Source organism: Acinonyx jubatus, chromosome B1 (genome assembly GCF_027475565.1).
Source record: "Acinonyx jubatus isolate Ajub_Pintada_27869175 chromosome B1, VMU_Ajub_asm_v1.0, whole genome shotgun sequence".
NCBI classification, from domain to species: Eukaryota; Metazoa; Chordata; class Mammalia; order Carnivora; family Felidae; genus Acinonyx; species Acinonyx jubatus.
Genome location: NC_069382.1, coordinates 78,046,777 through 78,065,023, shown reverse-complemented (window position 1 = coordinate 78,065,023; position 18,247 = coordinate 78,046,777). Strand labels below are relative to the sequence as shown.

Here is an 18,247-nt window from a genome sequence, read left to right as displayed (position 1 = left end):
GGGAATTTTTATCCTGTTAATGGAATGGGGACCCTACAACAGAGGGGCCATAAATCACAGGAGATAGGGGAAAATGACAAGGAATTTGAGAGCAGAGGCCATGGGAAGACCACACTGTACTGCCAATTTTTAGCTACAATTCAGTTTTCCTTCATCTTTAAAATACAAATAACGATACAAACTCCCAAAGGAGTGTTATAAGAAATACATGATACATCATATCTGAAAAGCATTTTTGTAAGTTTTCAAATGTTTTTAAAGGTGATAGGGAAAAAATAGTCCACTTTATTTTAATTTACACAGCCTCTACAAGGGCAGAAATGCAGAGAGCCTTATTTAAGACAATAACATAGAAATATTCACCTTTAAAACCACTGACAGGATCGTGGCATCAATTGTACAAATCCCAAGGCTGAAGAGTTTACCAAGACACTGCCAAACACAAGAGCAATGTGAGACATGTCACGTTTCCCTCAATAAATACTCTTCTTCTCCACCTTCTAAAGAGACAGAAAATGCAAACTTCTTCCCAACTAGTCAAAATAATTGCTTTTCCATAAGGAAATAATAAACAGGAATGAACAAGGGAGCGCCCAAAGCAGTGTTATAACACAAACAAAAATGGAAGCCAGAATATGTGCCCTTCCTCAGCTCTAAAGAGGAAAAGAAGTATAAAAGCTACATGAGGAACTACTTCCCACAAGCTCTCTTTATTAACTATGTGTAGGTATTTGCATTTTTGGAAATACACTTTCCCAAGTTCACTTCCCATTCCCTGGTGCAAATGGCACACAGTCATTGTCTACAAGCACGCTGCTCAGGTGAGCCATGCTAGAAAGAGGGTCTTGCTCAGCACTGAATACTGAGGTCTTCTAAATTGTTTTGATGCTTCAATGGCCAGTGCATGTTAGTTTTGGCAGAACAGACCTATGGAAAACTGTTCTCATATTTGTTGGCTCTGATACTTTGCATGTCAGATGAAACAGCAATGCAAAACTAAAACTGCTCCAGGCCAAAGAAGGCTGAATTTTGTTTGGCTTCTGGGAGACACAGAATCATGGTGGGAAAGCACTCGGTGGCAGTCTGGAGATGTGAGTTCTAGACTCCACATCATTGGATTTTTATTGGTTGCATACTATTCAGCAAATGTACATACCAAAATTTATAGTCATTGCCCCACAGATGAGCTTTTCAAGTAGTAAGTTGTTATACAAGTTTAATATTGGTGCCTAAGTATGTAAAACTTTCATCAAGGGAATAAACTGTCACATTTGGAGACGGGATAAGAACAAAGAGGAGCTGCAGCCAGGAACTTCGGACCACTAGGCAACTCTTCAGAATAGATGCAAATAAGGAATCCAGGGAAAGGCCTGGCACTCTGCCTCCATGGAGACAAGGCAGTCAAGGAAACTGGGCCTCCTGGTAACTAAGTTAGAATAAATACTTGTTCCTGGGAGAAGTCTCACCCACTCCACAGCCACGCAAAAATGCTCATCAAGGAAAATCTGATTTTCTGCAGCAGCAGCAAATGGCCACCAAAGCAGCTTAAGGTAAAGGGCCAAGTGTGGGTGACAAATTCTGCTGTCTAAAGTGCTTGAAAGGCAGTAAAGTGAGAGGTATCTCTGTAGCGTGAAAGTTGTTAAGGAAAAGGAAATGCAGTTGGTTTCAATCTTAGTGTAAAGAAATTTTTTAATTTTTTTTAATGTTTATTTTTGAGAGAGAGAGCAAGCATGAGCAGGGTAGGGGCAGAGAGAGGGAGACACAGAATCCGAAGCAGGCTCCAGGCTCTGAGCTGTCAGCAAGAGCCTGACATGGGGCTCGAACCCATGAACCGTGAGATCATGACCCAAGCCAAAGTCGAAGTCCAACTCAGTTGGACTGAGCCACCCAGGCGCCCCCTCAGTGTAAGGAATTTTTTTAATTGCTCACCACGGTCTGCAATATATTCGTATATACTATTTACAGGCATTATATAAACAGATTTCTTTTTTTTTAAACTGTTTTCCTTCTTTTATGTAGCACTGGAGTTGAGGCGATATACAGAGGAATCATCCATCCCTGACAGGGCCATCTGAAGTGAATCCTATGTTTAAACTTTCATAACTGTATACAGAAGACATAAAATAATTTTACCAGAAAATTTTTCCCAATAGTAGTTTAAAATGTACCAGTGACAACAGAGATACCTTTGTTGAAATATGATGGCTAACTTAACATATAGCTTAAAATTTTAAGATAAAGGGCAGTGACTTTGCAAAGTGTTTTAGAATTTAAAATGACTTTGACCATCTTTTTTAAAACAGGCAGAAAAGTAAACTATACAAATCTAAGATGTAAAATGACTGGGTCTACAAATCCTATGAAATCCAAACTGCAATCTGAGAAGTTAAAAAAATAATATGTTTCAAAGAAGACAATGCTGATGAAGTTTATTAGACACCAGACTAATTTATTCAGAGTTTATTAGTTCCCTTTTCTTCCAAGTGTGTAAGCATATGGCAGAGAATTTTCTCTTAAAAAAAAAAAAAGGAGTTTCATAAAAGAAAAGATGGCCTAAAGTCTAGACTGTCTCTTAAGAGCCCTTCCTGTGTACTAATCCTGAATTTCATTCATAACTCATCTCCTTAGAGGTAATCCAAACAGATTAAGAAATAAAATGCTTTCTTCTTCTGTCTTTTTCGCTTTGCAAACTGTTTTTAAATTAATACTTCCTGCTCCCTCCCAAGAACCCTGGAACCTTTGCAAACAGTTGTTAAATAGCTATAATTCTTTCTCATACTCATTCAACATTCACCAGCACTCACAAGATAAGCAACACCCACTTGAAGGTATCATAGTGTCAAATGCTGTACTAAAAAAAAAAAGTGATTTACAGCAGCTGGTAAACACAGACATCTAATTCAAAAAACACTGCAAAAGACAGAGAAGATCTGTGCTTTAGACAAGGGTTGTGATGGTTTCTAAATTGTTAGTACTTCGAAGCTTCATTCTATTACACTCTATACAACTCAACTCATAACTTATTTTTCAGTTTTCGTTGGGACTAAACAATGCTTAAAACAACTACCAGACCACCTGCCAAATTTTATTTTTTTTAATTTGTATATTCATTTTCTTGTGCAATTTCAGTTTTCTGGAGTCAACGACAGAAATGATTTATGATTTACTCTGGTAAATTTCCACAGCTTTGTATAAAGAAAAACTCAAAAGCATTATGTGCTGCCAAACATACAATGTATGCATCAGGTTCAGAATGTTGGGAGGCAGATTCAAAGGAAAAACTGTTCCCACCATCTTTCCAGAAGAAATCTTTGCAAACATGGCTAACTAAGAATTGATGTAACCTAGTATTTTTAAAGTTATTTGGTTTTTAGTCAGGAAATATGTTCAATTGAGTAACAAAGGAGAGAAAACAAAACCCACAAGACTCTCTTTGGAGTTAAGTCATTCAAACCATTGGTTTTACCAAGTAGCAAAACAACCACATTAATACAGTTCTCATCTTCTCACTGCTAAGTGATTTTCTTGATTCCATACACTGTTGGTACACATTTTACATAAAAACTCTTTTAAGGTTAAAGATCTCAGTTCCCATAGTCAGTGGTGCAATGGTCCAAACTCAAACTCTAATTGTAGTGTCTGGATAACCACAAATGAAAATATTTCACAGTTTGTCCCAATTAATCAAAGGAACACTTGATCTAAGATTGAACCACAGCACCTGTGGTCATACACAATCTCTTTAGCAAACATAATCTTACTAATCAGCAAGAATTTACATTGTAATTTTTGTGATTTTTAATTTTTATTTTTTATGCAAGTGTTTTCAGAAATAAAAGGAGTCCATCTCAGGCAGCATAGAAAGTTGGTATCTTTCCCAATGACTATGGGAATCTTTGGGAAAGTGTGGTGAGAGTTCATCATCAAATAAATTTTAACATCTCAGTGAGTGATTTTCAAATTTCAGTATATAGCAGAACTGCTGTGGTTAAGTTGAAGCATCTCTAATTTTAGTTCCACAGGTGGTGATTCAGATGCCCATCCAAGCTTTAGAACCCCTGATCTAGATTGTACAATCAGGATCTCTCCTAGATTTTATCCTAGGAATTATCTTTTAATATAGCTTACCTTATTAAATCTGGATTAAAAGTCTATCCTTAATTCTATGACTGCTCATCCCTTGTCTTCTCTGTACATGATCGATTGCTCTCTGGTTTTCAGCAACAACTCACTGTCTGGCTAAGTCTCCCTGATCCTAGGGAGAGAAAGGAAGGGGTCAACTCCACCAGAGGGAAACCCTGTGGATGAGTGAGACCTGAATTCAATTAACTTAGTTCAATGATATCTCCATTTCCTTAGAGAAAAAGAACATGTCTAGCCCTCATATAAACTGCTGTAACAGCTGGATCTAGATGAAATACATGACATCGCTTCCCCTCTGGAAGATCCTAGTTCTTCAGAAAATACCGTGGGAAATCTGCTGACAATTTCCTGTAGCCTGACCAACACTAATTCCCAGTGATGTCAACCATTTCCTCTCCATGTGGTTTTGCAAAGCCCTTTGTCATGGCAAAATCTGTTCTTCAGGAGAATTTGCTAAGATATATTTTGCTCTTGCTATATCTCATGCCCAGAGAAGTGCCCAAGCATAGTAGGCACACAATAAGTACCTGTTAAATGAATGGTCTCCTGCCACATACAGTGTGTGCTCTTTATCATCATCAAGGACATAATAAACTCAGTACACAGAACTCTGCAAAATAACAAGGCAGCTATCTTTGTGCATAATTGATCTACCACAGAGTTGACTTCCATTTTATATACATATGTATCATTGAAACTTGTCTTAAATACAACATTATTCAGATTTCTTACCTGTACCATAATTCAATTGATATGATACCAGATTTTTAGTATTAGTTTACAAATTTAGGCCATCTGATACCAGCTAATATGAGATGGCCCTAGAATTTACCCTAATATATTCTGAAGCATGATCACATTCATGAAAGACTCTCTATCCTTAAACATACAAGCAGAATCCTAGTGTAACCCTCTGCCATCTGAATAGTGTTGTCATTTCTGAAATGGTCAGATTTTCCAGGATGGGCACCTCCTGTCTCCTACTCACTCAGCAAATGAGTGCTCCTTCTACATATATTACAACAGAAAGTCTGTTCTATTTATATAAAGCTTAGATTACATGAATTGAAGCTGTTTTACTTATGCAGGGTAGACTCTATCCAATAAAAGTGATCTCTAAAAGTTGTCTATCAATCAAATTTTGTAAATTGAATTATAATCTAAATTACTGGGGGAATTTGTCAGTTGATGTGAGCCTATGATATTGCCTTTTGTAAACTGACAAAAAAGGAAATGTAATTATAAAAGTAAATTGTTTTACTGCCAACAAATTTGTCATTTTTGTTATTAAAGTAATGTTTTGTTTCAGCAGCTTGAGGAGGCCCTTTTGGATATGGTTCATGTCTTAAAGGAGAGACTAGGGCATTTATAAAAAACACAGATGAGGCACCTGAGTGGCTCAGTTAGTTAAGGGTCTGACTCTTGATTTCTACTCAGGTCATGATCACACAGTTCATGAGATCAAGCTGTGCTAACAATGCAGAGACTGCTTGGGATTCTCTCTCTCTCTCTCTCTCTCTCTCTCTCTCTCTCTCTCTCTCTCTCTCCCCCCCTCTCTCTCTCTCTCTCTCTCCCCCCCCTTCTGGAAATAAATATTTAAAAATATTAATAAGAAGATAAAAAACACATATTTACCAGCCAAGTGAATTCTCCCTAAAATCTTTCTTCCAATGAATAGACATTTATTGAAATGCTAAGCCAAACATTAAACAATAGAGAACTGGACAGTCACAGCTCCTGCCTTTATAAAGTTTACATTCAAGAAGGAAATGTGAACATTAAGAAAATACTTACAAGTACAACAGGCGCTAAGAGAAATCCAGATTGATATTGGGATATTTAAAATGATGTCTTCAAGCCCTGCCAGGGGATACCTCATTTAGGCTGAGGCCCAAACAATGAATGACAATGCCAAGCAAAGTAAGAAGAACTAAGAAACACTGGATTCAGAGGCAACAAACACAGATTGTTATGTAAAAGGAATTGAAGGAAGCCCAGTGAGGCCAATGTAGAGAAGTGATGCGAAAGGAGGGAGAAGTTGGCAGGGGAGGCTGAAGGTATGGTTAGGACTCAGCTTGTGGAGGTCCATGCCACCATGTGAGATGTTTGAGACTTTGTTGTGAGAACAGGAGAAAACCACTGAACGGGGTAAAGCAGGTATTATGGTAATGGTTTCGTGAACACACGTCAAGCCCAACACTTGGCCAATTCTCACTAGAGCCATCTGTTGCAGTCTAACGTAACTTCTAAGGGCCAGAGCCAGAGGCATACAGGGCTGGCATGCAGACAGTTGATTCTAGGCAGTGAGCCCAAAGAACATGTACCTAAATAGCTGAAAGTGTACATACTAGTGTGGAATAAGACAGCCCCAGTGGTGAGCAAGAGGCACTTGTGCAGCTGAGGCAGTGCCGTTAAGCTAATGGTATCCTGTAGCTGACTGGAACAGCAAGGCTGAAATTAAAAGGTGGGATAAGAACATGCGAGGCAGGGGCACCTAGGCAGCTCAGTAGGTTAAATGTCTGACTTTGGCTCAGGTCATGATCTCACGGTTTGTAGGTTCGAGCCCTGTGTCAGGCTCTGTGCTGACAGCTCGGAGCCTGGACTCTGCTTCAGATTCTGTGTCTCCCTCTCTCTCTGCCCCTCCCCCGTTCATGCTCTGTCTCTCTCTGTCCCAAAAATAAATAAAAAACGTTGAAAAAAAATAAAAAAATAATAAAATAAAATAAAAAAATAAAAATAATAAAAACCATGTGAGGCAGGACATGAGAAGCATCAGATTTGCCACCCAATGTACCATTCCCTCAAGAGCTGGCTATAAACCTGAAATTATTTATCATCTAAATGCAGAACCCACGTAAAGCATTTGGAGAACAGGTACTGGAGAGGAGAACTGGTCCTTTAGTGTCTAGTTCCATTTACAACCAATGCTTTTATCTTTCCGAATAACACCACGTGCCGGACTCTGTGCAAACACTTTACAATGTCACATTTAATCCTTCCAACAATCCTATGAGGGGGTGCTGTCATTCTAACTGTATCATTTATCTATTGCTGCAGAGCAAATCATCCCAAATTCAGTAGCTGAAAACAGTAAACCTTTATTATGTCTCTCAGTTCCTGTATGTCAGAAACTGGGGGGAAATCTGACTGGGTGTTTCCAGCTCAGATTCTCTCACAAGGTTACAGTCAAGACATTGGCCAAGTTTGCAGACATCTGAAGGCTTCACTGGGCCTGAGTATGTGCATCCAAGATAGCTCACTTATATGGTGCTCTCTGTATGCAGAAAACCTCAGCTCCTGCCAGGTGGGCTGTTCCTCAGACTGCTGGACTATCCTCACAACATGGCCACTAGCTTTCCCCAGACTGAGCAATCCAAGAGAAAGGGCAAGGCAGAAGCCACAATGTCTCTGATTACCTAGCCTCAGAAGTCCCACACCATCATTTCCACAGTAACAAGTCAACATTATTCAACATGGGAAGAGACCACACACGTCACGAATACTAGGAGGCAGGGATCACTGGGGCCATCTTGGAGGCCAGATGCCACAGTCACAATATTACACATGAAGCTACTGGGGCCCAGAGAGCTAAACTGACTTTCCTAAGTCACACAGTAAGTTGAACTGGGTTCTCTCTGACTGTAACTCTTATGTCTTCAGTCACTGCACTATACTGCCTCTTTAAGTAAACTGGTACTTAAAGCCAAAGATATTGAACCACACAGGGAAATATTTAATCTAAAATAATATCGAGAAAAAAAACCTGGGGCCTACCAACAGACTTACTTTGGCATGGATTTCTGGCTCCAGCTGTCTTCTGTAAAGACTAAATGGTCAGATTTATAAACACAGATGTACTTGTGCCAGAATGAATCGAACACTGCATGGCATCATGTAAAAAAAAAGGGGGGGGGCACAATCTGAAAAGTTTAATTTAGTAAAATAAACTGACTTCAAAGCAGCCCAAATCATTTCAATACTACCCAGGAGAAGGAGAAGGAAGAGAAGGAGAAGGAGGAGAGGAGGAGGAGGAAGACAATGATTAAGTACGTGACAGACGTATATAACCATTCTGTCCTTTCTACAGGATGGGGGCAAGGATTGGTTTCTTCTTTGTATTTACAAGGCATGGAAACCAAGGCCAGATGACTAACTGTTGCTATAAATCAACCAGGATGCCCAACTTGAGTACTCTGTGGAGATGCTTGGGTTACAGTTCTCAGCAGTGCAGTGCTGTGCAATTAAAGCAAAATGTGAAAGCTGTGGAGCAAATAGGTGTACTAAAGGATGTTCTCCACCTGTACCTATGTGGTATCAGGGACCCCATCACATCCATTTAATGAAGTATCAGTATTGGAGTAGAAAGATAAAAGGAACAACATTTACATTCTGTGGTCCAGGCAATATCAAACACATTGATACTTAAGTCACATACAGAAAACACAGGGACAATATTCTCGGTGTAGAGTGAAACTGTATTCTCATGACCTCCTAATCATCACACAAGCCCTGGCTTAGGTTGCCTCTCACGCATCTCCAGGCCCTCCTGCCAGTGGAGAAAGCCAGGGTGTAATCCGTCCCAGTTCTCACTGAGGCGTCTGTCAATCTCACTCTCCGCACTTCTCACAGACCTGTCCCCATCATCTTCCACTACCAGAACAATGCCCCATTGTTTAATGTAAGTAACAATCTTAGAGCTTCATGTACTGGTTCTTTTCAACCACAGCCCTTGTGAAAGCTTTTGCTCTCTGTATTTCCTTCTCTTTTATGAAAGTTAACAAAAAGCAGCATATCATGGGCTGAGATCCATGCAGCAAATTGAAGCCATTCCACACTCAACGGTTTCCAGCAGTTTTTCCTATCTGCAGACCAGGCCTACAAACTGAAATCATTTTCATTCATTTAAACTTCTGTTACAAAGCTTTAGGGATGGAATAAATTAGCCAGCTCATCTTTCCCTCAATTTCATAAAAGCACAGAGTACCATTTCTTTAAAGAGCATTTCATGGAATAGACATCATTTCTTGCAGTAGAGCAGCCTGATAAACAGGGTAAGGGATTGCAACAGTGTTCAACAAGATTTGAAAGGAACGTTGAACAAAAAGTGGTAGGGGTTCTGCCCCAATAAAGCACTTTGAACTTTCCAAGGTCTTTGATCTCAAAAAGTGAAACTTTGGTACATCACTATAACAGCCTCCCAGAATATTTCTAGTATGTTTTTCCTGAGAAAATGGAATCTCCATAACATTAACAAACATAAATCTTATCAACTGCTTTCCATCCCATTTCCCTGTCCCATACCATTTCAGATATACTCATGTTAACCCTAAGAGATATCCATACTGTTATAAAGGATGGATACACTAATGTGGAAGGACAAAATAGTTCCACAGAAAAACTCGAAATCAATCATAAGACAACCACAAAAACAAGAGTTTTTAACTTGAGCTCTTTGAGTCAGGGGGCACTGGAAGGAGGGATTCAACAGGGGGGAAAAAGAAGCAAAACCAACAGGGCTTCTGAAGAACAATGGAGACCTGTTCCAAGCAATTAAACTTGAAAATCAACTTTGGTTCCCACCTAAAGCCAGGAATATCTATGAACTCCTTCCCACAGCACCAGAAGTAAGTGGATATAATGTGATACAATGAAGCTTAAGCTCTGGGGTCCCTCACTTTCATGGGTCCCTTCCAAGAACATCTCTGTTCCTATTTTTATATTTGTAATTTTGAGTTCTTTTTTCTTACACAGGGCCTCCCAAACTATTTAAGATCTAGGGCCCTTAAAATTTGGATTCATTTCTGCACCACACATTTTTAGAAGTATCCCTTCATCATTTCTACAAATATAAGCAAAAGCAAAGAGAAACAAAAATAACTAAAGCATTTAAAGACACTTAGAGCTGGTTACCCAGTGGCTATGCTTGAAATCCTTCCAAGGTTTCCCATGATATTTTGAACAAAATCCAAACTCTAGTGGTTTGCAAAGGCCTGCATGATCTGGCTCCTTCTTCAATTCCAAGTCATTCCACTCTCCCCATAATCCCCCGTATGACCTCCAGTCACACTGTCCTCCTTGTAACTCGTCTACGTCGTCAACCTCTTTCCCATCTCACGTCCTTTCCCTATTGTTTCTGCTATTGAACCTCTCTTTCTCCCCCTTGTCACATTGCTGGTACCATGCTGTTTTAGGGTTCTCTGGCCCTCTCTGATGGCTAAGATATCATGTTCTGTGTCTCCTCATCCCCACCCTTGGGTTCTCTATCATATTCTCTTCCCCTGTAGCCTTTTATACAAGTTATTGCCTTTTTTTCTTTTTTTTGCCTGTTTGATAACTGCCTATCTCTGCAATCCTGCAACTTCCATCAGGACAACAACGGTGCTTACTTTGTCTACCACTATGGATCCAGCCACTTGGGTCAGTGCCTAGTTTACAGTGGATGCCCCATAAAAATGTGAGCAAAGGATGGTGAATGAGTCATGCAACACAGTTAATCTTCCCGTTAACTTAATCCTTTAAAGCACAGAAACCAATAATAGTAATAATAGTAATAACAATTTTGGTGAGAATCTTTCCATGTCTTTGTAAATGGACTACTTGAATGTAATACAACATTTTTCTGGCAACTCGGGGCTAAAATAATGAACAGTAAATATGATGCCTTGTAGCCAAGGAATGCTGTCCTTGGAGATTTTTGTTTAATGTTTATTTATTTATATTTGAGAGACAGAGAGCGAGTGAGCCAGCACGAACAGGGGAGGGGCAGAGAGAGAGGAAGACAGAGAATCCCAAGCAGGACCTGCACTGCCATCACGGAGCCCCACACAGAGCTCAATCCCATGAACCGTGAGATCCTGACCTGAGCTGAAACCAAGAATCGGACACTTTACTGACTGAGCCACCCAGGAGCCCCTGTTCTTGGAGATTATTGATACAAATCAGTTATTTCTGGCGCTCATATGTCAGAGATTGCTATAATTTTTTAATTTTTGTGTCTGCTTTCCTTGGTTCTTCTGCTTTGGTCACTGTTAGGCTGTCAAATCATCTTCTTGAGCTTCTCAAAGAACCTTCCTTAAGCAACTCACAATCTCGTCCTACTTCATGCTACTTTAATCTGCTTATTGGAAAGTATTAAAACTGGAAAGTAGGTAACAATCATGGAGAGATGTATGCAAAGTAATGGTAGACAAGACCCTCAAATGTCTGTTAGTGAATTCAGTGAGTACAGTGGCACTTATTTTAGCCACTCAAGACAATCTTTACTTGGTAACTGTAATCTGGATGGAATGTAAGCCAGGTAAGCCACCCCTGATTATTGTATGGCTAAAATGCTGTAGCCCCTGAAAACACTGTTGTCTCAAACACCCTACTATCAGGGCTTCTGGGTGTCTCAGTCGGTTGAGTGTTTGACTCTTAATTTTAGCTCAGGTCATGATCCCAGGCTCATGGGATCAAGCCCCAGGTCAGGCTCTGTACTGAACATGGAGTCCGCTTAACATTCTCTCAGGACACCTGGGTGGCTCAGTCTGTTGAGCACCCAACTCGTGATCAGCACCTGCTCAGGTCATGATCTTACCGTTTGTGAGTTCGAGTCCGAGCCTGGCTCTGGACTGACAGTGCAGAGCCTGCTTGGGATTTTCTTTCTGTCTCTCTCTCTCTCTCTCTCTCTGGCCCTTCCTGTCTTTCAAAATAAATAAACATTTAAAAAAAGAGAGAGAGACTCTCTTTCTCTCTCTGTTCTTGCCCTGCTCGCTGTCTCTAAAAACAAAAACAAAAATAAGCCACTCAACTCTCAATACTTCTGGCCACCACGTATGTGAGGGTTTTTCCCCACCAAGCAATTCTAAGTGACTATGGACACCTAATGGGTGTCCTATGATTCAATTCAATTCTGACACCATCTACCTGGAAAAAGCACCAGATCCCACAGGTTAAGGGCTCTGTCCAATAAGACTGCCTTCATTTCACATGCCAATCACAAGCCCAGGTTGTCACCTGTACCTCTAACTCACCAGCTATAAATTAGAGGCTCCCACAACCCCCTCCTCAGGTTCAGTATTTCACTAGCATGGCTCACAGAACTCAGGAAAACCATAAACCTACTAAACTACCAGTTTATCATGAAAGGATACAACTCAGGACAGCCATAAGGAAGAGACACATTGGGCAGGTTTATGGGAACCGAGTTTCCATATCCACTCCAAGCACACCACGCTCTCCACATCTCCATGCATTCACTATCCTGGAAACTCCCCAAAGCCAGTATTTTTAGGGATTTTTATGGAGACTTCCTTACTCAGGCATGATTGATTACATCTTTGGCCACTGATGACTAATTTAACATCAAGCCCCTCCCACCTCTCCAGAGGTCAAGTTCCAAACTTCTAATCACCTGGTTGGTTCCCCTGACAACAAGCCTCCATCCCAGAGTTAAGGGGCTTTCCAAAAATCACCTCATTAACAAACTCAGGTTGAAAGGGGCTTGTTATGAAAAACAAGACCCTCATTTAACCTTCATCTCCCTGGCACTATCTGAGGACTGGAGGACAAAAGGCCAAACATTAAAACAAAAAAGGGCGCCGCGCTCTTATCACTTAAGAAATTACAATGGCTTTAGGAGCCACATGCCAGGAAGATCAAGTATATATTTCTTCTTATAAATCACAGTATCACACCCCATACTCATTTGAGTTGTTTGCATGTCCCTTCTAAAAGAGGCAAGACAAATGCAAGCTTAAATACAAATGCAAATGTTACATAGAGAAATATATTTGGATTCTCTTGGAGAAAGGGAAAATCAAAGAAAAATATTATGCACCAGGAATACGAATTGAGAGTTAATAATTCAAAAAAAACATACCTGAAAGCGCAAAAGGATCTCGAGCTAAAATGAAACTGGAAGCTGTGAAACTGCAAATCTCACGCATGCGCGCTGGGAGGAACGGAACTCCACGCTGAGGCGGAGACTCCTCTCCTGATCAGTGAACGTCCGCGAAGCATCTCTGTCCTGCACAAGCCAATGAACTTAATGCTTGGACTCTGGCTGGACTTCCCTCTTGTTGCACTCCTTGCCCATGAATACAACCCACCCAAAAGCCTCCAAGGCTTCGTCTATAGCTTGCTGAAGCCTGCGTTCACCCAACTGCAGCTACTCTGCTATTCCCAGATAAACTCAATTTTAGCTAATTCGAGTTTGCCTCAGTGTACTTTTATAAATAACGAGTATTTTGTCAAAAGGATACTTTGACAAAAGTAATGGCAAAGGTCAACTGTAAAATCAATTATACCTCAATAAAACAAAACAAACAAAAAACAGGGGAAAAAATTTTGTAGGCTCAATCATTTAAAAAGAAACAACGTCAGGGGCGCCTGGATAGCTCAGTCGGTTAAGCCCCCGACTTCGGCTCAAGTCATGATCTCACGGTTTGTGAGTTTGAGCCCAGCTCGGGCTCTGTGCTGACAGTCCAGGGCCTGGAGCCTGCTTCGGATTCTGTGTCTCCCCCTCTCTCTGCCCCTTCCCCATTTGTGCTCTGTCTCTCTCTTTCTCTCAAAAATACATAAATGTAAATAAAAAATAATTAAAAAGAAAAAAGCCACAATCTGTAAAACATAATGGAGGTAATAGGAGTACATGATTAATAACATAAACCTACAAATTGCCACCCTGACCTTTGGTATGTATATCAAATTCTGTCTAACCTCCTAACTTGGAATCTTTGCTGGGCTTCTCTACCCTTTCCATCTCCATTTGGTTAGCACCTACTTACCCTCCAGGTGGCACTTTGAAAGTTACTTCCTCAGGGAATTCATCTTCTACCTCACACTAGCATCCTTTATTTTTCATTCAGATTATTTATATAATCATTGAATGTCCTGTACAAGACTGCATGTAATCTTTTTGAGGGCAGCACACATTGTTTTATTCTTTGCTCTCTTCCCAGAGCCTGATCTAATGCCTGCTAAATACTTTTAGTTTATTATGACTATGGGTAATAAATATATGTTGAATATGTTGAATGAGTAACTGAATGAATGAATCCAGTCTTCAGTATACTTGGAGAAGAGTGTCACTCTTCATGAGGAAGTTACTGATCAAAGAGTAAATAACCCCCTCTACTACATTTGCACAGCTCCATTCCCCATTCTGTGGAGGCCAGTATTTGACACCATAAAATGGAGAACAAAAAAATGTGTCACTTTGAGATTGCTTGTTTTGAACTCTACAAAGTAGGGAGTAAAAATAGAGCTTAAGAGATTCCAATGTGCACCTGACAATTTTATTCCTTTAAGTTTTCTCTTGGCCTAAACAGAGATGTGGACTAGTGGCTCTATCATTTCCAACAGACAAAAACCAAACTACTGGCATTACAAACGTAGTAAAAGTCCTGGGTAGAGAGTAATGTCATGACAGTGATACTGGTTACTATGGAAGTTAAGGACTGTTATTAGTGAATTCTATAGCTATTCCTCTGGAAAAGACACAGTGGGAGTTTACAGTTGCCCTTATAAGCAAAAGCCTAATGTCCTCAGCTACAAATATAGATTATAGGAAATCAAACAGCTAGGAGAAATGTCAGAGATGTAAATTAAATTTGGGAGTTTATGAAAATGACTAGAATTTCTAGAATAACAAATGTGAACTATAGAATTCTCCTTTGCTTATAAAAGGATATAGAAGAAAAAATGGATTAGTTGGTTGATACCAGCCTTTTAGAAGTAATTAACCCACTGAATCTGGGTCTATTATAAATAATATGATGGGGCACCTGGATGGCTGTCTGTTAAGCATCCAACTCTTGATTTCAACTCAGGTCATGATCTCACTATTTGAGAGTTTGAGCCCTGCATCGTGGCCTACTGACAGTGTAGAGCCTGTCCAGTGCAGAGGAATGCTTTCTCTCTCTCCCTCACTCTCTGCCCATCCCCCACTTTCATGCACACTGTTTCAAAATAAATAAATTTCTAAGATAAATAAATAAATAAATAAATAAATAAATAAATAAATAAATAAAATGACAATGGAACTGTCTTTGGAACATTACCAGCATTTTGTATAATTGCTATAATTTGTCACAAATGCTTGTGATAAATTTTACGTAGTTGAGATCTCATTAAAAAAATAGAGTGAAACAAATACCTCTTTTTACATGTGAGATAATAATCTGATATTAGCAAATAACCAAATAAATGATTTATTCCTCTATGAAGACTCCTTTCTTAGTTAGAAAGGAGGAATAGGTGAATTGGAATTAAAAATGAAAATATTAAATCTCTGATGATGATGCACCATGGGCTCTTCCAGATGACTGTGAAAAGTGAGAAAAAGAATTCACTAAACAATAAGCATTTGAGCCCAGTATCACTCCTGGGAACTCGCTTCCACTCTTTGAACTAATCCATTGTATAAGCTAATACCACAAATATTACCAGTGTGAAATGATCCCAACATTTGGTTTTCCAGTCTTTTGTAGCATGTGTTAACATCATTCTCCCAAGTGAAAATTTATCTGATACTACAAAAGACACATTCTTGTATTTTTAAATGTTTTAATTGCTCCTTATCTCATTTCAAAAATGATTGAAGTAGCTTATAATAAATAAAAGTACACAATAAGGAAGTCAAAAATGAAAGAGAAAACTAATTCTAAGAAATTGGAGGGGCTCCAGAGTGGCTCAGTCAGTTGAACATCTGATTCTTGATTTCAGCTCAGGTCATGATCTCATGGTTTCATGAGTTTGAGCCCCACATTGGGCTCTGTGCTGACAGCACAGAACCTGCTTGAGATTCTCCCTCTCTCTCTGCCCCTCCCCTGCTCATACTCTCTGTTTTTTCTCAAAAAAAAAAAAAAAATAGTGGGAAACAATTAAGTTAATATCAAAAATAAGCAATGAATTCAGTTCAACTCAGCTTTCTAGAAGCCAAACTAAACAAAGGTCAATGGTGAATTACACATTTCTTATCTGAACAAAAAATATATATTGTTGATTTAGAATGTGCAACTTCTAAGCAAGATGTATTGCACTGCTCCTTCTACAAATGACTTTAGACAACATGGTAGACAATTCACAAGTAACTCCTATTCAGAGGCTGTTCATATGTTCACTAATATAGTCATCCCCACTTATCTATAGGGGATACATCCCAAGACCCCCACTGGATGCCTGAAATTGCAGATAGTGAACCCTATATACACTATGTTTTTTCCTGTACATACATACCTATAATAAAGTTTAATTTAGAAATAAGGCCCAGAGGGGCGCCTGGGTGGCTCAGTGGGTTAAGCGTCTGACTTCAGCTCAGGTCACGATCTCGCGGTCCGTGAGTTCGAACCTGCGTCGGGCTCTGGGCTGATGGCTCGGAGCCTGGAGCCTGCGTCCGATTCTGTGTCTCCCTCTCTCTCTCTCTCCCCTCCCCCATTCATGCTCTGTCTCTCTCTGTCTCAAAAATAAGTAAACGTAAAAAAAATAATAATAATAATAAAAATAAATAAGGCCCAGAAAGAGATTAACAACAATAACAAGACTAAAAATAGAAAAATTATAACAAAACACCATAATGTGAAAGTTATGTAAATGTGGCATCTCTCTTTCTCAAAATATCTAACTGTACTGTACCTGTCCTTCTTCTCATGATAATGTAAGATGATAAAATGCCTATATGATGAGATGAAGTGAGGTGAATGAAATAGGCATTGTCAGATTGTGACATAGTGTTAGGCTATTAAGGACCTTATGATGATATGTCAGAAGAAGGATCGTGTGCTTTTGGACCATGGTTGACCAAGGGTGATGCAAACTGCAGAAAGCAAAACCTCAGATAAGAGAGGACTACTGCATATACCTACATATTAGTAAATTATTTCTGTATGCATTATAAATATGCTATATATACACACATGCGCATTTCTGAGTTGTAGCTTATATATACCTATATAAATATTCCCATACATTGCAATAAACTAAATGTTTGTGTCCCCTTGAATTTCATATGTTGAAATCCTAACCTCCCAAGCGATGGCATTAGGAGGTGAAGCCTTTGGGAGGTGATTAGGTCATGGGGTGGGGCCCTCAGAAATGAAATCCCTGCCCCTATAAAAGAGACTCCAGAGAGTTCTCTTGCCCTTTTCCCACCACATGAGGAAACAAAGAGAAATTAGCAATCTGCAAAACAGAAGAGCACTCTCACCAGAACCCAAGCATGCTGGCACCCTGATCTCAGACTTCAATCCTCCAGATTTGTGAGAAATAAATTTCTGTTGTTTATAAGCCACCAAATTTATGGCATTTTCTTATGGAAGCCTGAATGAAGAGACACATACACACATACTGACACATAGGAAGTAACTCAGAGAATGTGCTTCTCTAAAGAGACAATGTAATAGGCTTGAGTAGACTCTTGCCAATGATGGCCACAACAATTCCTCCCATCCCTGAATGCTAACACTTTGCAATGTGTCTTTGTCATTTTCTCATAAAGTAGTGGAGTATATTTCTCCTTCCTTTAAATCTGGGCTGGTCCTGTGAGCAGCCTGAACCAACAGAAGTGATGGTGTGTGATTTGCTAGCCCGGGTTTCAAGAGGCCCTGTTCCAGCTCTCATGCTCTAGCAACAAAACTGCCACCACATGCAGAAGCACAGGCAGAGCGTGCGCCTAGTAGACAAAAATAATGGGATATTTTGTAGCTTAACCAGTCTAAGACCACTAATTTGGCTGAGAGCCAATCAGTCCAGTCAGGAATTTTTTAGCAGCAGACTCACATTACAAAAAAAAATACTAAAATTGAATGTAAATGTTTCTGGTCTGGCAGCTTTCCTCCAGGGAGTAACTCAAGGATCCAGACTCCTTCTATGTTGTGACACTATCATCAACATATGAGGAAGAGAGAGAGAGTGAGAAGTTGGTATCCCAGACATTTCACCATCTCTGCCTGTAAGGGACATGTACCACTTGTACACATACTCCATTGGTCAGAACTAGTCAGGTGACCCCACCTGGAAATAAGGGGGCTGGGAAGTATGATCCTGGCATGAGCAGCTCCTTCCGGAAACAATGCTATGAGAGGCGTGAATCCTAGGTGGTTCACTAGCTGTCTCCATCACATCT

The 18,247-nt window shown here is 39.8% G+C and overlaps 1 protein-coding gene across 3 annotated transcripts in view; it reads right to left on the bottom strand.

The window, feature by feature from the left end:
• TTC29 (tetratricopeptide repeat domain 29) overlaps nucleotides 1-16,557 on the bottom strand; it is a 658,543-nt gene extending 641,986 nt beyond the window's left edge. For 2 of the 3 annotated variants that reach the window (XM_053216893.1, XM_053216894.1), the window contains exons 1-2: nucleotides 16,363-16,557; nucleotides 13,004-13,150 (exon numbers count right to left, since the gene is read on the bottom strand). The gene's annotated coding sequence lies outside the window, so the exon portion shown is untranslated. Of the gene's footprint in view, nucleotides 1-4,128; nucleotides 4,256-13,003; nucleotides 13,151-16,362 lie in introns of all 3 variants that reach the window. The other variant, XM_053216892.1, reaches the window with a different exon arrangement.
• Between the last annotated feature and the right edge of the window lie 1,690 nt (nucleotides 16,558-18,247).